Consider the following 14930-nt stretch of genomic DNA (forward strand, 5'->3'; position numbering starts at 1 on the left):
ACTGATGACCTTAGAAATTAAGTCCCATAGTGCTCAGAGCCATTTGAACCAAGGACCAAACGTACTGTTATTATTTTCTTAGCTGCCAAAGGAAAAATACCGGTAGACATCCATTGGAGACTCAGGAACATGTACGGGGCAGCATGTCTGTCGGAAGCCACCGTTGTGGAGTGGTGTGACAGAGGGTCTGTTTGTTCGTGATAACTCACGTCCCCATGTGCGTATGTCGTGACGTAGAAGTTAGGTCAACTCAAGTGGAAGACACTCGAGCACCTGCCCTATAGTCCTTATCTCTTCCCATGCGATTATCACGCCTTCGGTCCTTTAAAAGTTGCCTTGAAGGGTCGACAATTCCTGTCGCACGGGGATGCGCAGCAGGCAGATGCGGACTTCTTCAAAGAGTGTTACACCGTGTTTTACGAGTACCAAAGGCGTATAATTCTAAATATAGATAAATGTAAATAAATGCAGATGAATAGGAAAAAGAATCCTGTAATGTTTGAATATTCTATTAGTAGTGTAGCGCTTGACACAGTCACGTCGATTAAATATTTGGGCGTAACATTGCAGAGCTATATGAAGTGGGACAAGCATGTAATGGCAGTTGTGGGGAAGGCGGATAAGTCGTCTTCGGTTCATTGGTAGAATTTTGGGAAGATGTGGTTCATCTGTAAGGGAGATCGCTTATAAAGCACTAATGTGACCTATTCTTGAGTACTGCTCGAGCGTTTGGGATCCATATCAGGTCGGATTGAGGGAGGACATAGAAGCAATTCAGAGGCGGGCTGCTAGATTTGTTACTGGTAGGTTTGATCATCACACGAGTGTTACGGAAATGCTTCAGGAACTCGGGTGGGAGCATCTAGAGGAAAGGAGGCGTTCTTTTCGTGAATCGCTACTGAAGAAATTTAGAGAACCAGCATTTGAGGCTGACTGCAGTACAATTTTACTGCCGCCAACTTACATTTCGCGGAAAGACCACAAAGATAAGATAAGAGAGATTATTGCTCGTACAGAGGCATATAGGCAGTCATTATTCCCTCGTTCTGTTTGGGAGTGGAACAGGGAGAGAAGATGCTAGTTGTGGTACGAGGTACCCTCCGCCACGCATCGTATGGTGGATTGCGGAGTATGTATGTAGATGTAGATGTATCTCAAACCTGGTGCGTCGATGAGATGATTGCCTCAATATACAAGGCGATTTTGATCACCTCTTATAGTTTGATTTTAATCATACGACGACAAAAGGATACACACTATCAATAGTCAACAATTCCACCGATAGATTTAAACTATCGATATACTGATAGGGCTATCGGCTGTCGTCTATCCCTACTTAAGCCAAGTACAGATACTGTACATTGTTGGCCTTACTCGAGTCTCGTTGTTTTGTTAATCAGTTCAATTCTTACTTGCAGTTGAATTTAATGTGCTGCCGTTTATTACTTTTGTGCTGTATACTGTTCTCAGACGGTCCTCGGCTCGCCACGGGACTATAAGTCCCACCGCCACACCCTCATCTGCCCATGTTAGGCAAAATCTTTCTGCCTGACTCACGTAATACTATCACCTCACCAACACAGTTAGACCGCAATAGACCGGTGATGCTGTATTGGAAAAAAAAAAAAAACAAAACAAAACTGTTCTCAGAGTTTCTGATTATGGATAAGTTTGTAACAACAAAGGAGAGGAAAACAACTGTTCTCAGAGTTTCTGATTATGGATAAGTTTGTAACAACAAAGGAGAGGAAAACCTGTTTATATTCGTCCACGAGCGGTATAATAAATTGAAAATATCTAGCCAATACTGTCATAGCCTGATTGCCTATCTACAGCAGTTTAATGTTAGCCGCACTGGAGTCGTTAGTCGGAGACTGGTAGAGCATGGGGCTGCAATATCTCAGTATTTTACAAGGCATCGAAGCGGTAAACGTAAATACAAGTATCATTAAAATAAAATCAGTGCATAAAAATACACTTCAATTTCTCTGCGTGGCACAAAAATCGCGTTTATCAACAAAAATATTTCATTGGAAGGTGGCTAGCGATCGTCATTTTATACTATGTATCTGTATATAAAGATAGCTCTTTGTGGAACGGCGCTGTATCATGTCTTCAAGTTTCTCTATAAGAATGATGGTCTAGTGTGAAATGTCTTATTCGTATTATGCTTGGAACAGTGAGTCCAACAGTCACAACTCTAATGTATCTGTAAATAAACGTCATACAAACGACAACGTATGTTTACATCGTAGAGGAGTTTATTAGCATCAAAGACTATATAACCATATTATCGTGGATAAATACAATCTCGTTTACGAGGCGGCATTCATTAGAAATCTAGTTGAAGTTAATGTGTGAATCAATGGTAAGATCCAGAAACGGTAGGACCCCCCCTCCCCCCCCCCCCAAAAAAAAAAAAAGGTTCAAATGGCTCTGAGCACTATGGGACTTACTTCTAAGGTCATCAGTCCCCTAGAACTTTGAACTACTTAAACCTAACCAACCTAAGGACATCACACACATCCATGCCCGAGGCAGGATTCGAACCTGCGACCGCAGCGGTCGCGCGGTTCCAGACTGAAGCGCCTAGAACCGCTCGGCCACTCCGACCGGCATGGTAGCCCATAATATTTGTGTATTTAGTTTTGTTTTATAAATAAATTTAGTTCCTACAATTTCAAGCTGTGTTGAAATAATATTTTTAAAGCGTTCTTGCTCTCTTAAGGAAATTAAAGAATTTTAATGAAAAGAAAGATACTTTAATAAAATTTTAGACTCAGTTGAGGAACTTCGGATTCTTTGTCGTGCTGAAGTAATTTTGACTCGGGTTGTTGTAAGTTGCGAATTTAAATACAAGACTGCTGTAGGAGAAAGATAGTTACTGTCAAAAGAGATTTGAATCTGTTTAACTTTATAAATTATTGAAACCAACGTCTGCTCTACGATAGTGAACCGTATATTAGAAGCCTGAACTGTGTTTTGTTAGGAAAGCACCAGTCAGTATTTTCGAATTTTAAATCGATTGGCAATCGAGTAATGTTATATTATTGCTAAGTAATGAAATATTTAACTGTGCCTTTGGATATGTACTGGTTGACAATATATGTTACACTTTTTTAAGAAATGCTTTTATTGCTTAATTTGATGAACGCCTCCCATAACCATATTATACACATAAAATAAATAAATAAGCGAGGGGCTGATGACTTTAGACATTTCCGACACAGTTCACAGCAACATTGACAATGCCTCTCGACACTTTCCTGATACAGAAGAGGTTGACTCTTGGAGGAGATGTCACAACAGATTGTTGTCCTGTGTTGCAGCACATTCTTACTATCACTCATAATGTACAAGCGGCCCACGCTTGTGTTTTCAGAATAAAATGAAAAACATGATCTTCTTTTTTATGCAACTGACAGCCTCATTTTAAAACTATGCAGTACTTGTTGGGAGAGGAGAGGGAGGGGCAGGGGAGAAGGAGTGGTTAACGGTAGTGGAGGGGAAGGGTGGCTTATTATAATGTATGAGTTCAAGGTCAAGGTCAAGGTCAAAGACCGAGGTCACTTCTCCTGCCCTTGCAAGCAGGCAACCTAAAGGTCATCGGTCAAAGTGGTCCAGACACCCCATAGACGTATTAATTAGCTTACGAAGCCAAACACAAGCTTTGTCCCTTTCAGAACAACTGCAGAACGACGACACCGCAGGGTGCGCTAGGTGACGCGCCACAGCGTCTCTATCAGTTATAGCTCTCTGGGAGGGAGTTAAATTGGGTGATCGTGCTCTAAATACTATGAAAGTGTAGACAGAAACTATGTGTCAGAATGTGAGAAGCATGGCGTCCTGTTCTGCAGTGTGTATTCTACTTGTCCTTCGAGGAAGACATTGTGTAGGGAGCTAAACGTTAGGAGCTAAATGGCAGCTTTCCAATTCGAAAAGCAGAAAGAAACTTCACCGCTGGCTATCTTATTGCAGTTTCCTCTATTTTTATTCTGTGAACTGCTACAGCCCTTTCCCTGACGATGAACAGAACGGGCCATTTCTGATAAAGTAAAAAAAGAGGCTGTTTACTGTGCTCTATTAAACATGCATAGCTCCACAAGTATATTTTATTTCCTTTTACTAGAATTATATATATCTTTAAAATTACAAGTTTGAAGAATATTTTGACGTATACAGAGGAATTGTGCATATATATGGTAAATTACTGTGGAAAACGCAATTTTGTTTAGAGGCATAGTGAATAGAAAGCGTGATACTTGTAACCTATTGGGGCTCTGAAAAATATACGCAGCATCTTATTATTTGGTAGTTACCTTTAATGTTTGGCGACACGTGTTCTGTAAAAAAAAATTTTTTCTAAGGATATTCGTCAGATTCTGAGTAGGTGTAAGATCAACAGCCGCTCAAGAACGTTTGCTTGTGATAAAAAATGAGTTTGAACATGGGCCTATGAGGACATGCAGCTACCGTGGCAGGATAGTTTGGTAAATTGGCTCTGGTTTCAAAATATTTTGCAACTTGTGGTCAGTCGTTGTCTGATTCCGATGAACATTCCTCTTTCAAGATATTGCAGTTCGACCGGCAAAGCCTTCTTACAATTTCTCCAATTATTGATACAGATAGTCGGAAAGAGCAAACCAACAAAAGACTTTCCTGTTCGAAAATATCTGGAAAGGAGCTCTCGCGAAGGGCGTTGAATATTTCATTTTCTTCCTGAAGGCAGATTAGTTTTACTCAGGATGGGAGCACACCATATTATTTCCCACTCTTTTGGCTGCAAAACCCTGTTTTTCAACATAATCTCTGTTGAAGCGACGGCCTTACGACACCTCACTGGGAGCACCTTTATGCCATCATGGTACCACGCTATTTGTCGACGTCGGAGCCAATGCCTTGCTGCTTTAATAACCTCCCTATCACTTACGCAACACATCCTTCATTGGGTCAGACAGATGGAAGTCTGAAGGTGCGAGATCCAGGCTGTAGAACGGATGAGGAAGAACAGTCCAATGAAGCTTTGTGAGCTCCTGTTGGGTGCGCAGACTTGTGTGCGGCCTTGCACTGCCATGGAGAAGAAGTTCGTTTGCACTTTGGGGCAATGAACATGCCCAAGTCCTTTCTTCCGTTTCCTGAGGGTAGCACAGAAAACTTCGGTAGTTATCGTTACACCATAAAGGAGGACATCAAACCGAATAACCCCTTTAGATACCCCACTCGCCATGAGTTTACCGGCTGAGTGTGCGGCTTTGAGCATTTTCCTTGGAGGCGAGGTGATGTGGCGCCATTCCATGGATTGCGTTTTGTTTCCGGTTCACAGCGTTTCATCGTTTGTGACGCTGTTCAACAGTTGTCACGATCAGCTTCGTAACGCGCAAGCAACTCCGCACAGATGCTCTTTCGTTGCTCTTCATGGTCTTCTGTAGGTGGGGAGGAGACCAGCGGCCACACACCTTTGAGTACCCCAACTGGTGGACGAGTGTGTCGGTACAGTCAACAGAAACGTCCAGTTGTTCACCGAGGTGTTTCATTGTGATCAATACTCCACCTCGAGTGAGAGTGTCCGCACGTTCCAACATTGCCGGGGTCACAGCAGAGTGCGGTCGGCCGGCATGTGGGAGGGAGGTCGGACAGGTCAGTGCGAGCTTGTTGCGATGATGACAGACGCCTCGCCAAAATACTCATCGTGCTGTTGTTCAGTGCCAGGTGTCCGCAAACATGCAGCAAGCACCTGCGAATAACTGCGATGCTCTCGTTTCCGCCAAAAGAAACTCAATGACAGTTCTCGGCTAGGAACGCATCACCGTTACAGAAACTACTTTGAAGGCTACATATAGCGCCACCACCTATCGGAACTTCAGGAAACGATACGGACTGAAGCGGGAATATTCTTCAGGGTCCCACAACGAATATTTCAACGGAAAAAAAGTCTTGCATAAGTTATTGAACGTGCCCCATACAGTAGTTCACAGATTTGTCAAAAACATTTTCCTTTATAAACTTCCTTGAAAATTGGTGATAATACTCAATAAGCCCAGAATTTACCTAATGCTTTCGAAATATTAACACGTATTTCACTGATTTACGCTAAAACTACGCAGATTTTAATATGCACTTTATGTATCTAATGTCTTTTGTTCACACAAAAATAATAGTGGAGGCCTACTACGGTTGCCAGATCTCCGGTATTATACAGGAATTCCCGTATTCTTCTGAATCTTTTAACTCGAAACCCGTCTCCTGTTTTTATTTTACCCGGGAGATTGTATCTCTCGTATCTGAGAAAATGACACCGATTAACAGTTAAACCCGCGGCTTCTTTTTCAGATCTCGTTTCTGGATGTTCGTTATAACATAGATTACTCGATATGACGAAGAAATATTAATACACTTTCTAAATCGATATGAAGTGAATACAAAACAGTGTTTAGCACTGCGTCGCGTCACGAGTCACGTTACCATTTTTTGTTGTTTATTGTTAGAAAGCGGACGTATTAGTTGTCGTTACGCCTAATCAGAGTAGCTCAACATGGAAGAACGCAAAGCTTCGCCCACAAAGAGAGGAAAATACGTATGTATACCGGGTGATCAAAAAGTCAGTATAAATTTGAAAACTTAATAAACCACGGAATAATGTAGATAGAGAGGTAAAAATTGACACACATGCTTGGAATGACATGGGGTTTTATTAGAACAAAAAAAAATAAAGTTCACAAAATGTCCTACAGCTGGCGCTGGACAGCAAAATGTCATTGACTGCGCATGGCAATCGTGTATAAAAGGAGCTGTAATGAGAGAGAGAATCAGATGCGCCAGCAGTGGCAGCGTGTTGACGTTACCTGAAAAGGCGCTTTTAGTGAAGCTGCATTATCAGAATGGGGAACGTGCTAGTTCAGCGTTACGATCCTATCGCCATAGGAAGGGGATTCGAACGGTAAAGGTCCGTTGACAAATGCAACTGTGGCGAGAATGATTTAGAAGTTCGAAGCCACGGGTTGTTTAGACGATAGACTCCGTAGTGGCCGACCGATCACAAGGCGTAATGCTGCTGAGACAGTTCAGGAAGAAATGGAGACTGAAGCGGGTTCGTCTATGCACGGGGAAGTCAGCGCTCGAGCTGTCGCACGTCGCACCGGCATTCCATACACTACTGTTTGGTTGGCACTGAGGCGTACCCTCCGATGCTATCCGTACAAAATCCATCTGCATCATGAACTGTTACCTGGCGCTTTAGTGGAGCGGAGGGTATTTGCGGTGTGGGCGTGTCAAATGATGGCGGAAGATGACGATTGGTTGAGTAACGTGTTGTGGACCGACGAAGCTCATTTCACGCTCCGAGGGTCTGTCAACGCCCACAACTGCAGAATTTGGGCTACCGAAAATCCTAGAACTGTCGTGGAAACTCCATTGCACGACGAGAAAGTCACGGTATGGGTTGAATTTATCACATCTACCGTTATCGGGCCTTTTTTCTTCGAGGAAACGCGTGATTCTGCTTTTGTAACTGCTACCGTGATGGGTGAGAGGTACGCCGATATGTTACAGAATCGCATCATCCCCAGCCTGCTTGATAAACACCTGCTGGAACGTACGACGTTTATGCGGGATGGCGCTCCACCCCATATTGCTAGACGCGTGAATGATCTCTTGCGCGCGCCTTTTGGTGATGATCGTGTGCTCAGCCGCCACTTTCGTCATGCTTGGCCTCCCAGGTCCCCAGAACTCAGTCCGTGCGATTATTGGCTTTGGGGTTACCTGAAGTCGCAAGTGTATCGTGATCGACTGACATCTCTAGGGATTCTGAAAGACAACATCCGACGCCAATGCCTCACCATAACTCCGGACAATCCTTACAGTGCTGTTCACAACATTATTCCTCGACTACAGCTATTGTTGAGGAATGATGGTGGACATATTGAGCAGTTCCTGTAAAGAACATCATCTTTGCTTTGTCTTACTTTGTTATGCTAATTATTGCTATTCTGATCAGATGAAGCGCCGTCTGTCGGAAATTTTTTGAACTTTCGTATTTTTTTGGTTCTAGTAAAACCCAATGTCATTCCAAGCATGTGTGTCAATTTGTACCTCTCTATCTACATTATTCCATGATTTATTCAGTTTTCAAATTTATACTGACTTCTTGATCACCCAGTATATTAGAGGAAATGCGAAGAAGCTTATTTAGGGATTAATCCGGGTAAAGGTGACAATTATAAATCGTAATGGAGATTTAATGAAAGCTAAATTGCAAATGTATTTTAATTTTGATTCAAATGTGAATAACTTTTTTAGTTGATAGGGGGTGTAGATACCTTCATGGGAATTTCTCTAACATTTAGATGATTCCATGAACGCGTAAAGGCTTTTGTTCTGTTTGAGATTTTATTTGCGCAGTTTCGTCAGAGATGTTGTGTCACCTGGAAGTTTGCTTGGACCATCTCTGCTTTGCAAGATGGGCGAGACATGATGCGCATTGTTAATCGTGAAATGAAGACACAACTGTCGGCAGTGGTGTGTCATGGATAGTTGTACGGCATAGGCCGAGTGGTATGGTTGCATTTATATTTTGAGGAAGTGGAACATGTTCATTTATTGATTAGTTATTCGAGATGAGGAAAGAGATTGAAGCATTTTGAGAACATGCTTAATAGAAGAGAATTTAATTTAAGGTAATTGATTTCAGATTTTGTACTTTATTGCGGCAACTTGTAGTTACGCATTTTTTCAGACCTCCAAAGACTTGCTGTACAGGTAGAGATCAACTGCAATGCATAATTTTCAATTTGAATTTGGGGTTAGGAATAACTATTGAATATTCAGTATCACTTTCACGAGTTACGTTTTTGTAAAGATCTCGTATGTTGTTGAAGACTACTTACCTTTGTCCAATCAAGGACTGTAATTTTTTGTGTGTTAATGTTTGTGAAGCAAAGAAAGACGTAATTTTTCAAAACAGAACTTTTATAATCAGAAAATTAATTACTTTTGATGTTATAATTTATCCCAAGTCATTGTCTGCATCCGAAGTCCATGCCTAAACATAAGTTATCATTTCTACTTATTCAGATGAAAAGAGCGCATTGCACCAGGTGCATCTCAGCAGTTAGTTGCAGCTCAGCGATTGGGACACGTTCTCAAGACAAGAGAGATGTCACGGCGTTGCCATTGCGCAACAGATAAGCGAAAATTAAATTATAAAAAAAGGAACACAAAGTTTTGCCAAGGCCAATTTATTATTACAAAAGTTTAATGATTTACAATGTTGAATTCAGGCAATACTCTTGCCATTACAAACGTTTAAACAGACAGAGAACCAGGTAGGCACTTTCAAGTTTTCTCGGAGTCAGATCTTGCAATCGTTCTCGCAGTCGAATTGTTTGTTGTTGTTGTGGTCTTCAGTCCTGAGACTGGTTTGATGGAGCTGTCCATGCTACTCTATCCTGTGCAAGCTTCTTCGTCTCCCAGTACATACTGCAGCCTACATCCCTCTGAATCTGCTTAGTGTATTCATCTCTTGGTCTCCCTCTACGATTTTTACCCTCCACGCTGCCCTCCAATACCAAATTGGTGATCCCTTGATGCCTCAGAAAGTGTCCTACCAAGGCGAATTATTATGTTCAAAATTTACAAAATCTTATGTTGAAAGTGTGCTGTAGTGACAGCTTATACTTTGAGCAAGCAAAACCTTTAATGAATAACTACGATTATATTATTTTCATTAAGACAACTTTCCAAATAAAGAATTTTACATTTCAAATGCATTTGTGGGGACCCACAGCTTCCAGATGCTTAATAAACGTAAACATGGTCTGTAGTAGGCTGTAATGTGATTCCCATTTAATCGTTCAAATATTCAAATGTGTGTGAAATATTATGGGACGTAACTGCTAAGGTCAGCAGTCCCTAAGCTTACACACTACTTAACATAAATTATCCTAAGGACAAACACACACACCCATGCCCGAGGGAGGAATCGAACCTCCGCCGGGACCAACCGCACAGTCCTTGACTGCAGCGCCTTAGATCGCTTGGCTAATCCCTCGCCGCGTATTTAATCGTGCTATTAGCTAATTTCGACCACTTGACATTATCAAGCGCCTGTAAAAGCAACATGGAAAAGCACTACATTGTCTGCATACATCGCCATGTATAAAAATACTTTACACGCCTCACATTAAGATAAAACATTACTGCAGGCGATGGCGTGGTGAACCATCCCTGTTTCTTCTTCTCTTACTATCAAATCGATTCATCAAGAATCAGCAACATTAATGGGCATGGATCCCTTTGAAGTAAAATATTCCGGAGGTAAACTAGGTTCCCATTCGGATCTCCGGGCGGAACCTACTTCGAAGAGATTCAGGCCGAAAGGAGCTTACAGGTTGGGAACATGGAACGTTAAAAGTCTGAACAGGCCAGGAACATTCCAGACATTATTAGACGAATTAGATAGATACGATGTAGACATTACAGCTATTCAAGAAACTCGGTGGCAAGGGGAGGGTAGCATAAAGAGGGGTAACTATACATTTTTCTATGGAGGTGCGGAAGCTCACAGTTTCGGAACAGGTTTCGCAGTACAGGGAAAAGTGCGTCACGCAATCAGAGATATAAGGTTCATTACTGACCGACTATCAGTTACAGTGTTATCCGGCAGGTGGAATAGGCTAGTAGTAATTAATGTACACGCACCAACTGAGGACACTGAAGAGGATGTTAAAGAAGGCTTTTATGAAGAACTAGATCAGCTGTGGGGTGAGTTCTCCTCGTACGATACAAAATTAATCATGGGTGATTTTAATGCGAAGATAGGGAAGGAGGAAGCATTCCGGCCTACAATGTGGAAAGGAAGTTTGCATAACATTTCGAATGATAATGGCACAAGGGTGGTTAATTTTGTTGTTTCAAAAGGAAGGACATTCATTAAGCAACTTGGGTCTCTCCGGATGGACACACCCGAAACCAAATTGATCATGTTCTTGTAGATCGGAGATAGCACACTAGTATAGAAAATGTTAGGACTTTCAGGGGAGCAGACTGCGATTCTGATCATTTTCTTGTAGTTGCCAAAGTTCACCAACGGCTATCTACAGCAACATCAAGGTGTCACAATGCAGAACTTGTTAGGTTCGACATTGTCAAGCTAATGATGAAAACTTTAGAAGAAGGTACATGATAGAAATTTCAAATAAGTTTGATGCACTCAGGACACACGAAGATCAAGACGAGGATGTAAATAAACAGTGAATCACTGTGAGGAATAATATCAAAGAGGCAGCGAAGGTCACAATAGGTACAATTAAGAAGAACAGGACGAAACCGTGGTTTGATGAGGAATGCAAGAAATTGGTAGAGGAAAGGAGAAAAGCACGATTAGATTGGGATAGAATGGGAGGCAGAAAACGAGAGGAGTTTTTGAACTTGAGAAGGGAAGTTGCTCGTAGGCTACGGGCAAAGAAGAGGGATTATTTGAACAATCAAATTAAAAATTGAAACAAACAGTAAAACAAAAAACATTAGGGAACTTTACCTAGACATAAATGGGTATAGGAAGGGGTTCAAGGCTAGGACAAATGCACTTCGAGGGGATGCCGAGGGAATACTGAGAGACCCCAGTGCTATATTAAGTAAATGGAGCAGGCGTACGAAATACATACAGCAGAACCCCAGAAAACCTGAGCCAACGTTAAAGGAAGTAAGAGATGCAATCAACAAATTGAAAAACAATAAAGCACCAGGATCAGATTGCATAACTGCAGAATTAGTTAAAAATGGCGGACAGAAATCGGTGGAAGTAGTTCATAAAGTCATAACTAAAGTATGGAACTCAGAGATGATATCTGAAGAGTGGCAGGAGTCGATTCTGATCCCAATTTTTAAGAAAGGTGACAAAATGGATTGTAGTAATAATAGAGGGATATCGCTATTACCAGTATGTTGCAAAATTTTCTCGAATATTCTGCTAAGCAGGCTTACACCATATGCTGATGAAATTGTGGGGGATTACCAAGCTGGCTTTCGGAGGAACAGATCAACTATAGACCAAATATTCATTGTGCGTCAAATTTTGGAAACGAAATGGGAATACAATAAACCAGTTCATAATATTTTCATAGATTTTACATAAGCGTATGATTCAGTATTGCAGTCAAAATCGTATCTTTTGGAACTTGGAATACCAAACAAGTATGTTAGACTTATAGAAGCGAGTTTGAAAAATACAAGAGTACGCGTGGGGAAATTGGAGTCAGAAGAATTTGTAATAAAGAACGGACTTAAGCAGGGAGATGCCCTGTCTCCGCTACTTTTTAATTTAGTCCCAGAATATAGTGCACGAATGGCAGCAGATAATTCAGAGGGTGTGGAGTTAAATGCAAATATTAAGGTATTAGGGTATGCAGATGATCTAAACATCATTAGCGATAGGAAAGAATCTGTAACAGCAAATGCGAATGCGTTAATGAAGGCTAGTGAAGACGTAGGTCTAAGGATAAGTGAAGACAAAACTAAATACCTGGTTACTACTAGAATGCCAACAGCAGTAGATCAGGAAATGTTAAGAGTTGGAGACATGCAGTTTGAAAAAGTGAACACGTTTAAGTATCTAGACGTGGACATCACTTCGAGAAATGAGATTGAATCCGAACTGAAGAAGAGATTACGGGCGGGAAATGCGTGCTACTTCTCACTGAATAGATTACTTTCATCACGGATATTGTCTAGGAATTTAAAGATTAGAATATACAAAACTATTATTCTACGAGTATGCTGTATGGGTGTGAGACTTGATCTCTCATTGTGCAAAATGAAAAGCCGTTTCGAGTATTTGAAAACAAAAGTTTGAAGAAAATTTTCGGAGCAAACAGGGATGACATTAGCGGAGAGTGGCGAAAACTGCATAACGAAGAGGTTCACGAACTCTATTCAAGCCCTGACATAATCAGTATTATTAAATCACGTAGGCTGCGATGGGCGGGTCACGTAGCTCGAATGGATGAGGGCAGGGCAGCGCGCATCTAGAAGAAAAACGTCCTATGGGAAGACCGAGGCGTAGATGGAAGGACAATGTGAAGGCTGATTTGAGGAGCCTAGGTATTGAAGGTGAATGGAAGGAAATAGCCCAAGACAGGGACAGGTGGCGAAAATACGTTGCTGCGGTAATGGACTCTCGAGTCCGGTATCACCAGTGAGAAATAGTAGTTGCACAAATTTCTTACAACCACATAGTAACTGACAGCAGCTGGTAATCTGTTGTTACAGATTCATATTCATCCAAAGACTTTAAGACTGTCGATAGCCCATATCACAGGCACGTTACATATATTGCATGCATGCCAAATTTAGTTGATGTCATGCGTAAAAACAGCCAGCGACCAAAAAATACAATAAGGGCATACAATTGGACATAAAAATTATATACAGTACATGTCATATCGCCATCCGAACTACATTATTTTAAGCATCATATTAACTAAAATATACATGAAGTACGCACAAAATTCCGCAAATAATAGAAATAGAATACTCCATCAACTGCTGGGCTGCCAGGTATAACTACTTTATTATACTGTAAGTCATCAGTGTGTGAAACCTAGTTATAGACAAACAGGAGCCAGACGTGCCTATCTGTACGTAAAGGTAGCATACAGAGTACTTTTTTTTTAAGTAACTACCAATATGCAGTGCGTAAAAGGGTGGTAACCAATGTCACCTGTGTTATGGAATAAAATGCATCAGTTAATATTGGGAACATAAACTACTTTATGACTTACAGCGTACGATAATATCACAATGTAAAATACATTAAAAACCATGGGATTGGTTGAATATAAAGAGAAATAACATAGGAAACAACTGTAAATGAGGAGAAAAGAGGCCTCAAAACAGGAAGATTTATGTGACCACATAAAGTAAACAGAACACCAAATAAAAAATGTGTAAAAATCAATATCATACTCCTAAAGGAAGAAAAGGTTGTTATTCAACATTCACTACATTAAACATTACTGGATATGTAGGGTTTCCAAAACAATGTTCTCACAATCATATTCATGGCTCTAATATTGAGCAAATACATGGTAACAATCACATTCTTTGAGGAAAGAATATGGTAATCAATAGCAGAATTAAGACGGAACATGTACACATTATTGTAAATATATGAGCTAATACACACTATTTATTCAGAATAATTGTAAAATATCTATAAAACCATTCTGGTCAGTTCAATAAAAATACATCGTATTGCAAAATGACGCCGGAAGATAACGGCAAAAATAAGAATTGTCAGAACTAGAAAGGTTATGAGGATACGTAAAACTGAACGTAACACTGAGATAAGAACTATGCTCCTAAAGCTGAGCAGTTTGTGACGATACATAGTCAACATTACTACATCATACACTACTGAATATGTTAAGATGCCAAAACATTGTTCTCACTATTATATACACAATATAGACAAATATTGAACAAACGCATGGAAACACATCACATATTTGGAGGAGAGATATATGGTACCCAATAACAGAGCTAAGGAAGGAACAGGTGTGAATTAATGTATGTACATCGACTGACGAACGAGCTAAGGCAAGCTACTTATTAATAATAAACACAGTGTTAATAGACACAAATGTAGGGAGGGGCAGCAAACAAACAATACTTGCAAAACGAAGTGAAGGAGCAATTGCTGTGTACACAATGTAATAGAGATGTTACAAGTACACTGCTGTCTCAATATAACATACTTTATAAGCTAGAACAAATTAAAAAATTTGGGAGCCGTTCAGTGTAAATAAAAACAGCCGACTATGACCCATGTTTATGTTTATATTAAGGAATGATCAAAAACTTCGGGCTGTTACCAGAAAACAATTTTAAGTAAAAAATTCCGTAGACCTTCAGTATCTAACTGTTACTAAGTTTTT

Source organism: Schistocerca piceifrons, chromosome 7, assembly GCF_021461385.2.
Source record: "Schistocerca piceifrons isolate TAMUIC-IGC-003096 chromosome 7, iqSchPice1.1, whole genome shotgun sequence".
Classification (NCBI taxonomy): domain Eukaryota; kingdom Metazoa; phylum Arthropoda; class Insecta; order Orthoptera; family Acrididae; genus Schistocerca; species Schistocerca piceifrons.